The sequence below is a fragment of the Monodelphis domestica genome, chromosome 3, assembly GCF_027887165.1.
Source record: "Monodelphis domestica isolate mMonDom1 chromosome 3, mMonDom1.pri, whole genome shotgun sequence".
Taxonomy (NCBI): Eukaryota; Metazoa; Chordata; class Mammalia; order Didelphimorphia; family Didelphidae; genus Monodelphis; species Monodelphis domestica.
In genome coordinates, this window is record NC_077229.1 from 157,919,108 (window position 1) to 157,935,270 (window position 16,163).

The window sequence follows — 16,163 nt, forward strand, 5'->3', positions numbered from 1 at the left end:
AGTTCGGATAGGGGAAGTTTCAGATCTCCCACTAGTATAGTTTTTCTATCTATTTCATCCTTGAGCTCCTCTAGTTTCTCCTTTAAAAATTTGGATGCTCTGCCATTTGGTGCATACATATTGAGTACCGATATTTCCTCATTGTCTATATTGCCTTTTATCAGGATGTAATTACCTTCCCTATCTCTTTTAACTAGATTTATTTTTACTCTGGCTTTATCTGATATCATGATTGCTACTCCTGCCTTCTTTTTATCATTTGATGCCCAATAGGTTTGGCTCCATCCTCTTACTTTCACCCTATGTGTATTTACCTTCCTCATGTGTGTTTCTTGCACACAGCATATGGTAGGGTTTTGAATTCTAATCCACTCTGCTATTTACTTGCTTTTTATGGGTGAGTTCATTCCATTCACATTCAGAGTTGTGATTACTAGCTGTGTATTTCCCAGCATTTTGATTTCTACTCCTGGTCCTGACTTTTCTTCTTTCACTATTTCCTTCTATACCAATGTTTGTTTATAGTCAGCCTCCCCCTTTCCCTCCCTTATTTTACTTCCCTTTCTACCCCCCTCCCTTCTTATTCCCTCCCTTATTTTCCCCTGTAGTCTTTTTAAAATTCCCCACCCACCCTCTCCCTCCCTTGTACTGCTTCCCTCCCCACCAGTCCATTTTTTACCCTTCTACTCCCCTATAGGGCGCAAATCTATTCTCTTCCCCAATGGATTGGGTTGTTCTTCCCTCTTTGGTCAGTTTCAAAGTACATAGGAGTTGAGTTTTTCCTGTCTCCAACCTCTTTACCCTTCCAGTGTATTGATGTTCTCCCCCCTCCTGCCATGAGATTCTTTGTGACATATAAATTTATCCCCATTTGTTTCTTTTCCCATTTCTTTTCGTCATAACTACTTTTCTTTTATAGCTCTAGTCATGTATATATATATATATGTACATACACATGTATATGTATTTATGTATGCATCTATCTATATACCTATTTATGTCTTGTCCTTTTATCCTATACAGTTTGTCACTGTTCCCTCTGAGTGTAATTCTTCTAGCTGCTCAGGTGATAGCAACAGTTTTTAAGAGTTACCAATGACCTCTTTGATGCATATCATTTTAACTTATTGAGTCCCTTATAAAATAGTTGTTGTTGTTTTGTTTCTTTGTTTCTCCTCTTTTTTAATTACCTTTTCATGATTCCCTTGAGTTCTGTGGTTGGACATCAAATTTTCTGTTCAGGTCTGGTCTTTTATTTATGAATTCTTGAAACTCTTCTGTTGTGTTGAATGACCATACTTTCCCCTGTAAGAATATAGTCAGTTTTGGTGGGTATTTTATTCTTGGTTGTAGACCTAGTTCCCTTGCTTTCCAGAATATCGTATTCCATGCCTTTCAGTCCTTCAGTGTGGATGCAGCCAGATCCTGTGTTAACCTCACCATGTTTCCATGGTATCTGAATGGCTTCTTCTTGGTAGCTTGTAATATCTTTTCTTTCATCTGATTGTTTTTAAATTTGGCTATAACATTTCTTGGTGTTGTCAGTTGGGGATTAAATACAGGGAGTGATCTATGGATTCTTTCAATCTCCACTTTCCCCTCTTGTTCTAGGATCTCGGGACAGTTTTCCTGGATAATTTCCTCTAATATTATGTCCAGGCTTTTTCTTTTGACGTGGACTTATGGTAGTCCAATTATTTTTAAATTGTCTCTTCTTGAATGATATCCTAAATAGTCTGTTTTGTGAATGAGATGCTTCACATTTTCCTCAACTTTTTCATTCTTTTTGTTTTGTTTTATAGTGTCCTGCTGCCTTGTGAGGTCACTTGATTCTAGTTGTTTTCTTCTCGTTCTTAAAGATTGGATTTCATCTCTGGCTTTTTGGTCATCTTTTTCCTTCTGGTCTGATTTTCTTTGAAGATTGTCTTTCATCATCTTTACCTCGTCTTTCATCTCCTTTGCCTCATTTTCCTGCTGGTTGATTTTGGCTTTCAAGACACTATTTTCTTGTTTTAGTTCAAGTGCCTGTTTCCAGATGACTTATCTTAACTTTTAAGTTCTTTTCCTAATTGTCTTCAGCTTCTCTTAGTTGTGTTTTGAGTTCTTCCAAAGCCTATATCCAATTCGCTGGGATTTCTCGTTTATCATTTGCTAATCTCTCCCCCTCTATTCCATTTGCTGAGTAGTAGCTGTCTATTGTAGTTTCTTTCTTCTTTTTCTGTTCTTTGTTTAAATTCACCCCTTCTTTACTCCCTGTATTTGTCTGTGCTCTTGTTCCTCTCATTTTATTTGTTTTTTGGGGGACTTCTATCAATCTCCCTTCTTGGAGCTTTAACAGAAGATCTCTTGGTGTAGTCTCTGGGGGAGGGTTGTTGGGGGTTTGAGCTTCCCTGTCCTCTGGAGGCTTTTGATTGGCTTAAAGTCCAGCAGTCAATGAGGATGGGTGTGGAGCCTGGGCTTCCCTGCTTTCTGGAGACTTTTGATGGGATTAGATTCAGCTGGTTCTTTCAGAAGACTCTGCTTTCTAAGGGGGGAGGAGTCGTGGCCTCCCTGGGCTCTGAGGGTTCTTGATGGGATTAGGTTCAGCTGGTTCTTTCAGAAGACTCTGCTTTCTAAGGGGGAAGGGTCATGGCCTCCCTGGGCTCTGAGGGCTCTTGATGGGATTAGGTTCAACTTGTTTGTGCTGAATGAACCCTAAAGCAAAAAACCTCCTCCACAATCTGTGTTGGATGCCCAGAGACTGGCCCAGTTTGCTTTCAAGGTAAGCCCTTTGCAGGCCCTGTTTCTGTTCTTTCAGAAACTCTGAGGTTTCCTGATGGGATTAGGATCAGCTGGTGTGGGCCGAATGATCCCCGAGCCAAAAAAAAGAAAAAAGAAAAAAAAACCAACCTCCTCCTCCACAATCTGTGTTGAATGCCCAGAGACTGGCCCATGTTACTTTCAAGGTAAGCTCTTCGGAGCAACCCCTTTGCCGGCCCTAAGATTTCTCTCCTTTCAGTAGCTCTGAGGGCTCCTGATGGGATTGGGTTCAGCTGGTGCCCTAAAGCTGGGATCTCCCTTGAGACTCAGTTGGAAGGACCCAGCTAGGGGTCTACAGGCTTCCCCCTTCTCTCTATGTTTCCCTGCCATCTGTGTTGGGCCTCCCGGAGACTGGCTCAGGTTGCTTTCAAGGTGAGTCCTTCAGAATAACCAGGCCTGAGGCCCTTTTGCTGGCCCTGAGGTTCCCCCTGCTGCCATGGGCTCAGCACTCTGGGTTGGGGGGGATTGGTCCTGGGACCTTCCTTCTGCCTACCCCTTAGATCTGAGTGATCTGGGGTTCTGGCTTTTGGGGGGCTGTACCTTTTGATCCAGGTCAGGGAGGAGGGTTCCCTGGGTCTGTCCTGTTGTTCAGCTTGAATTTCGGTGTCCTAGGAGCTCTCAGTTTGCGATTGGTAAGGAAGAGTTTCTGAGGTCTGAACTTTCGCAGCTTCTAATTTGCCATCTTTACCGGAACCGAATTCCTTCCTTCATGAGCATTCCCTTAGTTCTTGAATTTCACAAGAACAGCCAATGGATTTTTTTTAATATACATATCATTTTTGGCTCACATCTTACTGTCAATTCTGTATCTATCCATTGTGAGATACACCTGCATGTGTAACTCAATAATATGATTGCCCAAAAAAGGACTATGTTAAAGAGTTAGCCTTGGAGCTCCAACTGGGATTTTCTAGGGCCAAAGCTGTACTTGGGCCAAGGTTTGAACATTACTAGATATTTTAAGAAACTCTCTAAACTGTTTTTTTGGCTTAGGAACTTTCCAAAAATCCCATTTTTATTTCATATCACATCTTTTCCTGGAAAGATTATAAGTTTATCAAAGTTTTGTAATCCTCTCCTACCCTTGCTGTCCTCATCAATTCAATGACTACTGTCTTCATTCCTAGAGTTTTCTTGAACTGCCCTGAACCTGGCTTTATGCTTAATGACAGTTCCCTCTGTTCTTTGGCTAGCAATGCAGGCTAGAGAGAGCCTTAAACCTAGAGCTAAGTTTAGAGCTCATGCAGCCATTGGGAGGATGCATAGTAGAAGAAGCACAGCACCTATTAGGGGTTATCCATGAAACTTCCTTTGACTTCTTGAACATGTAATATGACAATTATGGGGCTGATAGGGAATGATAGTGAGCTAGATGATGAACTACACAAGATAGTGGAAGAAATGTGTTCCACCTTTTAAGGCCATAAGGCTCCTGTCTCTTATTTGTTTGGGTAAAGATAGGTAGGACTACATTTTATAATCTTTTTATTGGTTGGGTGGCATATGTAGCAATTAGAAATGACTGCAATCACTACATCTGCAATGGTGATGTTAGAAGCCTTCCCAATAAAATCAGTAGTGAATTAAGGATGCCCATTTTTACCACTATTATTTAATATGTTGCTAGGAATGCTAGCTTTAGAAAGAAGGAAAGAAAAATAAATTAAAGGAATTAAAGTTGTCAAGGAGGAAACTAAATTATCATTTTGTATATGACATGATGCTATACTTAGAGAATTCTAGAAAATAAACTAAAAAGGTATTGGAAATAACTTTATTAAAGTTGCAGTGTACAAGATAAACCCACATAAATCATTAGCATTTCTGCATATTTCCAAGAAAACTCAGCAGCATAATTAGAAAGAGAAACTCCATTTAAAATCACTTTAGACAATATAAAATATTTGGGAGTCTATATGCTAGGACAAAAACAGGAATAATATGAACACAATTACAAAACACTTTTCACACAAATAAAACTAGAACTTGGCAACTGGAAAAACATTAATTGCTCATGGGTAGGACAAGCTAATATAATAAGAATGACAATCCTACCTAAATGAATTTACTTATTCAGTGTCATACCAATCAAACTACAAAAAAACTATTTTATAGAACTAGAAAAAAATAATAACAAAATTCAACTGGAAGAAGAAAAGGTCAAGAATATCAAAGGGACTAATGAAAAACATGTGATGGATGGTGGCCTACTAGTTCCAGATCTTAAATGGTACTGTAAAGTCATAATCATTAAGACAATATGGTACTAGTTAAGCAATAGAAGGGTGGATAAATAGAATACATTAGGGGTGTATGATCTCAGCAATCAAGTGTTTGAAAAACTTAAGGATCTCAGCTTTTGGAATAAGAACTCACCATTTGAGAAAAAATATGCTTGGAAAATTGGAAAACAGTATGGCAAAAATCATGTTTAGATTGATATCTCACACCCTATGCCAAAAGAAGTTCAAAGTGGGTATATGACTTAAACATAAAGAATAATATTCTAAGTAAATTAGGTGAATATAAAGAAGGAATTTATGACCAAACACATACGTAATTTGTACCCCAGGATTACAATTCTCATCATTACACTTTTGTCCTCACATTATGTCCTTATATTTTGGAGATAAAGTTTCTGTTGTGGCCCGGGAAACTTGTCTTTACTCAGGCTATACTTCTTCCTCTACTTCAAGTAATTATTAATAAATCTTACAAAATATAATACTTGGAGGTATTGGATATTAATTTTGATCTTATACAAGTGACAGGGCATATTATAAGATGTAAAATGAATAATTTTGATTATATGAAATTAAAATTTTTGTATTAACAAAACCAATGAAATCAAGAACAGAGCAGAAGAAACAAACTGGGAAAATTTTTTATAACTAATTTCTCCAAGAAAGGTCTAATTTTTCAAATATATAAAACTAAGTAAAATGTATAAGATGCCAAGTTACTCCCCAACTGATAAAGGGTCAAATGACATATAGGCAGTTTTCAGATGAAGCTATATTGATAGTTTGACTTGCTGGCCCAGGCCAGTGTTGATGTGGTTGTGCTGGACTCTTCCCAGGGAAACTCTATTTTCCAAATTAACATGATCAAGTACATCAAAGAGAAATACAACAACGTCCAGGTTATCAGGGGCAATGTGGTGACAGCTGCATAAGCCAAAAACTGCACAAGCCAAAAGCCAAAAAATCAATATAGAAGAATATAGCTATCAATAATCACATGAGAAAATGTTCTAAATCACTCTTGATTAGAGAAATGAAAAAAAAAAAGACTCTGAGGTACTACCTTACATCTAGCAGACTGGCCAATATGACAGTGAAAGAAAATCAATGTTGGAAGGGATGTGGCAAAATTGGAACACTAATGCATTGCTGGTAGTTGTGAATTGATAATGCCATTCTGGAAGGCAATTTGGAATTATGTTCAAATTTATTTTAAAAGAATGCATGTCTTTTGATCCAGCCATACCACTACTAGGTCTGTGTCCCAAAGCAATAAAAAAAATGGGAAAGGACGGCTTTATAGAAAAAAGTTTCTACAAAATTATCTATAGTTGTGTTTTTTGTGGTGGCAAAAAATTGGAAACTAAAGGGATCCCTCAATTGGGGAATGACTGAACAAACTGTGGTATATGATAGTGATGTAAGACTATTTTGCTAAAAGGAGTGATGAACAGTATAATATCAGAAAGAACTGGAAAGCCCTATGTGATCTGATATAGAGTGAAATAAGCAGAACCAAGAGAACATTATACACAGTAACTGAAACATTGTGGAACAATCAAATGTGATAGACTGTTACTAACAGCAATACAGTGATACAGGAAAATTCTGAGGGACTTATGAAAAAGAATGCTATACACTGTAGAGAAAGAACTGTTGGAGTAGAATTGTAGATGAAAATATTTGATTTATCACTTGTTTATTTGGGTATCAGAATTGGGGTTTTGGTTTCGACGACCATCTTACAAAAAGGAATAATATGGGAAATATGATTGGAGAGATAATAGATGTATATAACCTAGTGGAATTTCTTGTCAAATCTGTGAGGGGGGAGCAAAAAGGAGAGGGAGACAACATGAATCACGTAATCTTGGAAAACTTGTGTGCAAATGTATTACTGAAATAAAATAAAGATACATTAAAAATGATATGTTTAATATTGGTAGATGGCAGTATAGAAGATACTGATATTTTCTGTTCTACAGAAATGATCTACAGATCTTTCCTCTCCTATTTAGTGGATTTTATAAAGGATAAATACTACTAATTTTAATTATTAATACAATCACAATAGCTCAGCACCCTCAATTAGACATCATTTTATAGTGAATAGAGTGTTTGAATTGAAATCATGAAGACCTGGGGTCAAATTATGTCAAATTATGTCTATTAAATGTCAAATATTATGACATTTAATAGTTGGAGAAGTCATTTAACTTCTCGAGATCTATTTCCTCAAATGAAAAGTGAAAGGCATGTTAAAACATAGAACTAATGACCTCTAAAGTAACTTCCAGCTCTAAACCTATGATATGTCATGAGAAGAGGCAGCATGTTATATCAGAAAGAATACTAGACCTATAGGTAGAAAATCAGAATTAGGATCCATCTCCAACACTTACTACTTTAGTGACTCTGAATGAATCATTTAATTCCTTTGAGTCTCAGCTTCTGAATCTGTTAAATAAGATCAGTGATATTGCAGTGTCTCTCTCACATGATTGGTATGGAAGAAACTCTACAAAAACCATAAAATGATGAGTACATGTTAGTTATAGCTATGTATTTTGGGTTTGCATCAGAACTTTCACCCATCTAGTTAATTTTCAGAAAATGTCTTTACTATTATATTTCAAAAGAGTGTGATGAAATCTTACATCTTCTAAGAAACAATTCGAGAACATAGGACTATCTCAGCAATAAGAGAGTAAGGTAATTTTTTTTCTAATTGTTTTATAAGCTACATACTGTTCATATTCTTAACTAAATGGAGATTTGAGTATATAAGGAAACTAAAGAAAAGCAAAGTGGTGGTGCTTTAGCAAACCCTTTGAAATCATATTATCTATGTATAGTTACTATGAGTATTCTGGAGTTGATTAAAATTGTTTCTGGAGGCCTGTATTGTTTTTTTCAATAGCTTAGATAAGAAGCAGTATGCATATATCCTGCAAAACCAGGAACAGAATAATTATAGATTCATATAGTCATCTTAAGTCTACTTCCACTTATTCGTTCAGAAAAAGTTAAATATTTTGCCCACTCATTCTTTCAAAATGAAATATTCTATTTTGAACATGGAAGAATACATTAGGGGTACATATAAATGCTTTTTCATGTTGAAGTAATTTTTGGCTAGAAATCACAGCTTAAAGAATTTGTCCATGGTAACAAGAAAACCATGGTTGAGGCCAAAACCAAAAATACATATTTTTATTCTACTTTTCCAATTCTAGTGGTACTATTTTATCTTCTTTCTATTGGGGGAATTGTGGCTTGTGGTCAAGGTGCTGCTATTTTTTGCTTTAAAGCTTGGTCTGTTTAAATGAGTTTTGCACCAAGTATGGTTTCCATAGTAACGGTAACTGTCTCTCTTTTCACATGCTGCATTTGGTATTAGTTGACAATAATAATTATAGACCACTGTAAGATAAAAACATTTGTTGCAAGGTAGAGACATGTATAAAGACAGGGTTTTTAGAAAATTAGTCTACTGCAAAGAACTGAAGTGGCTAATCAAGCCAGATTTGATTGTCTTATTAGAAAACTGATAAAGATTGTTGGTACACAAGGAAGATGAATCTGTGGATGTAAGGTACTGTTGGAATCAATCAAAAGCATCTCCTCCCCCAAATTTTTCTACAGACTTTTTTTAGCATGAATTTTTAGGTATCTTCTTAAACTTCTTATTTTGTTATGTCTTTCAAGATTTTCTATGTCTATTACTTATTTGGTACATGAGAAAGAATGGTTTAGAAAAGCTACATAAATCTAGAGTATATTTCTATATATAAAATATATCCCTACAATTTTTCTGACATCCCCACAAGATATTAAGCTTCCTTTTAAGAATAGGTATTATACCTATAAGATGTGTTTCTGGAGAAGTTTTAATAGTTATAGAACAAGAAAGGAATATTAAACACTTTAAATACAATTTTTTCTATTATTACAGATTTATAGCACATTTTAATAATGAAAGTTATATATACTAATATACATTTGTAAGCCCTACATCTGGGTTGAACAGATATTTCCTATGTAAACATGAAAATATTTTCATTGCTTTAGGCTTAGCAATATTATCATCTAGAAGCAGCATCACACTAAGTAGAGGCTCAGTTGTGCTTTAAGCTCAGAAATGGAAGGGAAAGAAATTAGCTGGTTTCATTTTATCTTCCTAAGATACAAGTTTTATCATGCTTCTTCTCTCCAGAATAACATAGAGTGTCTCCTATTTCCTGATATAAGAATTATAGAGCTGGAAGGGATTCTAGAGATGACCTAGTCCAATCTTTCCCTTCACTTCTTAGGCAAAGAGCTGAAACTCAGTGATGTTAAAGGACCAAAAAGGTGGAAGAGCTGGAATTTCAACCCAAATCCTCTGCCTACAAATCCCACACACTATTCACTGTATCATGCTGCTTCTTCTACCTGATTTACTTCCAAGGAATGTTGTACAGGTTATGCACATTATCTCTTCAAATAGAATGTAAGCTTTTTGAGGTTATGAAATATTTGCTTTTTCTTTAGCATCTGGCAAAAGGTGAGATTCTCGTTATTTTTTTGTTTTATTAATTGGATTTGATGTTCCTAAATTAGTTAGTTGTAGGTTGCCTGCCTCTCTTTGCTTTCCATCTTTAAATACAAAGTTACATATCCTTCCCTCTTCCTCAAGAATATTTAAACCATATTATTTTTGCTGAACTACTATTGAAAGTTATATTGACTTAGTGACCCTTTGTTTCCAAAACTGCTTGTAAATCAGTGTTAGGAGAAGGTTAAGAGACTTAATCTTAACATTAGTATTTTGTGATATTTGTCATATGGTCAAGTCACTCCCTACCTGTTTTTAACTAGAAATTTTCTTGTACTCCTACCTAGCCCTCACTTAGTTTTTGCCTACTAATAGAACTAAATCTATATAGAATAGGTTACCTTAGAACAGTGATGGCAAACCTTTTAGAGATGAAATGCCAGGCCCCACCTCTACCCACTCCCCAGACCAAATGCTGTGCCAGCCCCCCACCATGTGCCATGCCCCCCTTACTCCACACAGGGGAGAGAGGAAGCACTTCCATTGGGTTGCTGGGCAGTGGGATGGGTATGTGAAAAAATTTCTTCAGGCATGATGGAGAGGGGGAGGGGAGCAGCTCCACCTGAGTACCTCTGCCTTTCCAGTAATAAACTCTTGGGGGGACAGGAGAGAGTGGCTGTGTGCCCACAGAAAGTACTCTGTGTGCATTCTTTTGGCACCTGTGCCATAAGTTTGCCATCATTGCCTTAGAAAATAGTCAGCTCCTCTCACTTCTTTTTCAGGTATTGGGTCAAGTAGAAGATCTCTAAGTTATCTTTCAACTCAGATTCTGGGACTCTTCAATTATACTGTCCTTACTGAGCCTTTCTTTATCTAAAGTTCTGGGTTGAAATCATGCACTTAAAATTTTATTTAATTTTTAGCTTAGTTGTGAGTTGTCTGTCTGTCTAATTCTTTGTTTCTCTTTACAACTATTCTACAATCTATAGTCAAAGAGAAAATTTCCTACTTAAGAGGTTAAATAACATTTTTAGGGCCACATGACCCTGTATCCAAGAGAGAACTTTAATTCAGACCTTGAGGCCAGATCTTTATTCCCTAAGTCTGTTCTTTTATTATTTATGAATTAATTTTCCTTCTTAATTTTTAATGATTTTAAACTCCTCAAAGTCAAAGATGGTACCTTATGTTTAAAAAAAATTCCCAAAAGTTTGTCCCAGTACTGCTAATATGATAGGCCCTCCATAAATACGTGTATTTCCATTGATAAAAAATTATGATTAAGCAATCAGGTGTTTCCTAGATGATACTTTTTATAGCCAAACAGTTATAGTATGTCATAGTTTTGGTCAAGTTTGAAATAGGACTGCTTGTTTGAAGTCCAAAAAAATCAATACCAAAATCTACATCCTGTAAAATAAAATAAAGATATTTAAATGGATCTTGAGAAATAACATAAGAAAGGTGACACTTCCTTCAAATCACTCTCAGACAACTTATCTTGAATTTGCATGAATATACAATAATGATGAGATAGCTTTTTCTCAGCCAGTAGAATTATTCCCTCAGGATAACGCAGGCAAGTTGGAAAGGACTTTTAACACTTTTGTGTCAATAGGGTACAATTCTGAACCTGAAATCTAAATTGAGCTGTGGCAATTGGCCTAAAGATATGTCTCAGACATGTTTTAGCCAAGTTATAGATTCTTCCTCTTCCTGGGGTATAATTTGTGCCCATTAAGAAGGTACAGAATATTTTACATTTATTATGTTCAAAATGTAAGATTAAAATGTCAAGCAATACGATGATATTAGCAATTTTACAAATTAGGAAAAAATTGCTAATGTGAACCTTTTCAGAACACAATATTTTTGCAAAAATGTAAGTAATAAGTCTTCTCCATTCAGGTGTGTATTTGTAAATGCAGAATGTTTTTGCAAATAATGACTTTTGCTTTGGCATTAAAAAAAATCATATCTTTAAGAGTGCATTTTTATTTCCTTGAATCAGGAGTTAGCCAACTTTCCTGTATTTAGGCAAGGATTCTTTTGCCTTCTTTGTACAGTCAACAAATCAACAAACATTTAATAAATTTTAACCCTATGAAAGGTACTGTGTACACTGGAGATACAAATAGAAGCAAAAGAAAGACAATTCTTGCCTTTACCTCTGATTGTAAAGAGAGGGACATATATAAAAGGGAATAGAAAAGCAGGAAAATAGCGGTGCCTTAAAAAGCATAATGGCAAGTCAGCTCCTTGCAAGAGAAAGCTGCTGGGACAGAGGAAAGAAAAACTCAGGAAATTGCAGAGAAGGAGCAGGAGTAGAGAGGAATGAAAGTAAAAATGGTTGACCTGTTTTTTTATAAATGGAGGTTCTAGGGGGTAACAATCAATTGGATCACAGGGACAGAGGGTTTTTCCATTGTATAAAGGTTGCAGAGTCAGAAGAGTCACAAACTATTTGGATAGTAGAAGGCTAAGATTGTACTATAATCATGGTTCTGGAAATGCCACATGGTATGACATGACATTCAGTTTAGTGACACGTCCTTCAAAGGAGGTGTGAAAGTAGGCCTAGTAGATAGAAATTACCTCATCATGGTATAAATCTGCATCCTACACTTGAATTGTTAGTTATATATCTACTGAAAAATCCCCTATTGTTATACAGTACTTCTTGTTTAAGGGGTTCATAGTTTCATGGAATAATAGATTTAGAGTAATAAGTAATTGTAAGGTCATTGAGTTCAGTTCCCTCATTTTGCAGATGAGGAAACTGAGTCCGAGTGAGATTAAATGACTTTTCAAAGGTTATCCATCTACTAAGTGTTTGAGGCAGGATTTGAATTTAGGTTTTCTGGACTCTTAGTCCAGCACTAATTTAATGGAAGTTTCAATGTGCCTTTGGTTTTCTCAGATTGAGCTTCTATTCTGTTTTTGTCCTGGTTAGCATTCTTCTACATTGCCTAATTTCTTTCTGTTTTCTATTCTTGTCAAAATAGATTGATTCTTCACTACTAATAATCTTGAAAAAATATTAAATTGTTGATTTAGAACCAGAAGAGACATTGGAAGTCATTTAGTCCAAAAGCCTGATTTTATAGATCGGAAAAATGAATCCAAAAGAAGTTAAGTGATTTAGCTGAGGTGACAATGGTAGTCAGTAACAAAGATGAGATTTAAATTCAAGTATTCTCTCACCATATCCAATGTTCTTTCTAAATTTAAAAGATTGGAGTTTCTCCTAAGGATATCTCCACAGTTTAATAAAGATGAACATGAAACAAAATGGCCATAGCACTCCCTTCTCAGATACTAACCAGCTATGTGGCTCTATTGCAAATCATTTGACTAACTCTCAGTTTCCTCATGTGGAAATGCAGATAATAATATTTACTTCCCAGTGAAGATAAAATGCAATGATATTTGTAAATCACTTTGAAGATTATAAACCCTACATATAAATGACAGTTGTTATTTAGAGTCCTATCCTTAAAGCTAGGTCAAGACTGAAAGTCAAGACAACACTTATTTATGAAGTACCTATTATGTGCCAGCACACTGTGCTAAGCACTGGAATGAAACCTCAGAGGCCATCTATCATAGGCTTAGGCAGCTTGTCACTTTCTGGAGGTCCCAGAGGTAGATGCTTTTGAATCCTGGTCTCAAGACTCAATAAAGATAGGGGTTTTTCCCCCCTTTTTTAACATAGCATACACAGATAATAGCTTTTTTTGTGAACTGTCTGATATCTAACTGTAAGTAACCAATTTATCAGACTCTTGATTTGCTTATTGTTATCAGATTGTTTTTGATCAATTATTTGGCAAATATTTAGACAATTCCACAAATCTCTTGTATTGGCCATGGAAGAATTCAGGTTCTTTAAGAATTTCCTAGTAATTCCTCTCTTGAAAAAGCAACAGTACCTAATTTGTCAATCTTTAACCCATGTTTGTCTCTATTCTTCAAGTAGAATAAGTGCGATATAATTATACTAGAAACACTATGCCTAATACAGATGTTACTATACTAATACATACTATAATATACTTGCATCATATTTAACTATTTACAAAGTACTTTTGCATTCATTATCTCATTGTGATCTTTATGATAGCTCTATAGTGGAGACAGATAAATATTCTCCTTTTATAGATGAGGAATTTGAAATTCAAGAATTTGAGTAAATGCTTGTCTTACACACTGATTTATACTCATGCATGCAGGCACCAAACTCCTTAAGCAGGAAGCATATTAGAATCCTTTACCTAAAAATCTGCTCAGGCTAGTAATTCCTTCTGCTGGTCATGACTCATGGCTATTACTCATGTCCTTTGTCTAAACTTTGACTTCTAATTTCCAAGGGTACCCGACCTTTCATTTCAACCTTTGCTGGGCTTTTTGTATCTTCAACCCACCCATCCCAGTTTCTTAACCTGTGTTCCTGATCTCTAATTTACCTAGTATTTCTGGACCCAGGTGCTGGTTTGCCTAATTTATTGTGCCAGTAGTACTTTTTTTCTTGCAAAAAAAATGCTCTATGTCCTCTTCTTTGCCCTCATGTCTTATTTTATTTCTACTCAAGTACCAATATGCTTGGCATTTAATGTTGTTGTTTAAAGCATCAGGTGGTCGTAGGCCATCTCAGCAATGGTGAAGTCTTCACATATGAAAGCTCATGTTTAACACTGTCTCCGGTTTTTACTCCAGGAATAAATTTGGCAAAAAAGTGACAATGAACATTTTTTGGGTGGAAAGTAGGTAGAAAAATACAAAAGATCAATCCCTGCATACTCTGCTATTCCCAGGAGTTAGTATTTTCACAGATCTCTGAATCAGTGCCAACGAAAGGATATTAAGGGCATATTTGAACTAGTTTCTTAGAATTATAGTAATGGATCCATTTTACAGGGTAATGAATTTATTGAGGAGCAATTCAGAAGATTAGGTAAATTGAATAGGATTAACAAGATGTATGCTGTATTAGGATAGAAAAGATACTAAGCAGTGCCCTATTATCTCAAGGATAAAATATAAACACCCATGGCAAGAAAAGGCACATATTACCTGGTTCCAGACTACTGTTAGACTGATTTCCATGCACTTTCACCTCATTCAACATCCTGGAATTCCAGGTTTTCTTTAAAGATGGTACATGATGGCCTTCTTAATGCCCTTAGTTGTACATATATATTAAAGAAAGCAAGGGAGTATAAAGTGAATATATATATATACATGTATGTAGATATATAGTGTAGAAGGTATATGCAGAAACAAAATAATTTCTTTTTTAAGGAACTTGTATTTTACTGTTGGGAAGCATCATTGACACATAAATATATGTATGTATAACTACATATGTGTAAATATTGCATTTGGCAGAAACAACTTTGTTTCTGCCTTCATATCAGCAGTGTCTGGCTAATAAGATTTAGTAAATGCTTATTTAAGTGAATCAAAATTGAATAGTTTACTGCCAGAGTAACCAACAAGAATTTAATAAACATCAACCATATGCTAGCCATTTTACTCAGGGCAGGGCATTTAAAGAGAGTCTCCGCATAAAAGAGCAACATAAAGTCTAATGAGGAGATGACATGCAAACTATTATATACACATAAGATTTATACAAAGTAAATTGGAGATATTTGGGGGAATGCATCAGTAGTCAGGGGGGACCAGTAAGGACTTCCTTTAGAAGGTAAGATTTTTTATCCAAGACGTGAAGAAAGCCAGAGAAGCCAGGGGTGGGATAAGGAGAGAGAAAATTTTAGGTGAAAACGCATGGAGTCAGGAGATGGAATGTCTTATGTGATGAAGATTTATATATATAAAGATTTATATAAGTAGGGGAAATAAGATGTAAGAAAACTCAAAAGGTAAAGATCAGGTTATGAAGAGCTTTAAAAATGAAAGAGAAGATTTTATATTTGAACCTGCAAGAAGAAGATACCAGAGTCATATGAATAGAAGGGACGATGTGGTCAGAACTGCAATTTAGAAAGATCAATTTAACTTATGAGTGGAGTCTGGGCTGCAGTGGGGACAGACAGGGAGACTAAATATGATGCTGTTACAATAGTCTTGGTGTGAGATGATTAGGACCTGTCCCAGTGTAGTGGAAGTGTTAGAGGGAAAAGGGGAGGAATAAGGAAGAGTATATAAAGTGATTGGGAGAGGGGAGATAAAGAGTTTAATTTTTGATGTGTTGAGTTTGAGGTATCTATGAAACTTTATAATTGATATGTCCAATGGTCAGTTGGAGATGAAAGATTGGAGGTTAGGAGAAATAATTTTATTTCTTTTTTCTTTTCTTTAATAGATTAAAGCTGGATAAATTAATCTAAGAATCACCTGCTTAGCAATGCAGAGTACATTGTTAGTGTTTCAAAATATGATATCTATATTTTCTCATTGTTATATTTATGTTCTAGTATGACACTGGCTCCCTTTCTGTTGTAATGAATATCAATTTTTGTTCATAATATTCAAGCACAGATATTGAATATAAAGGTTTTGGGTATAGAAAAATAGGCTGGAAAACCAGCATAAATATGGAAAATGTGTCATTCCTATTA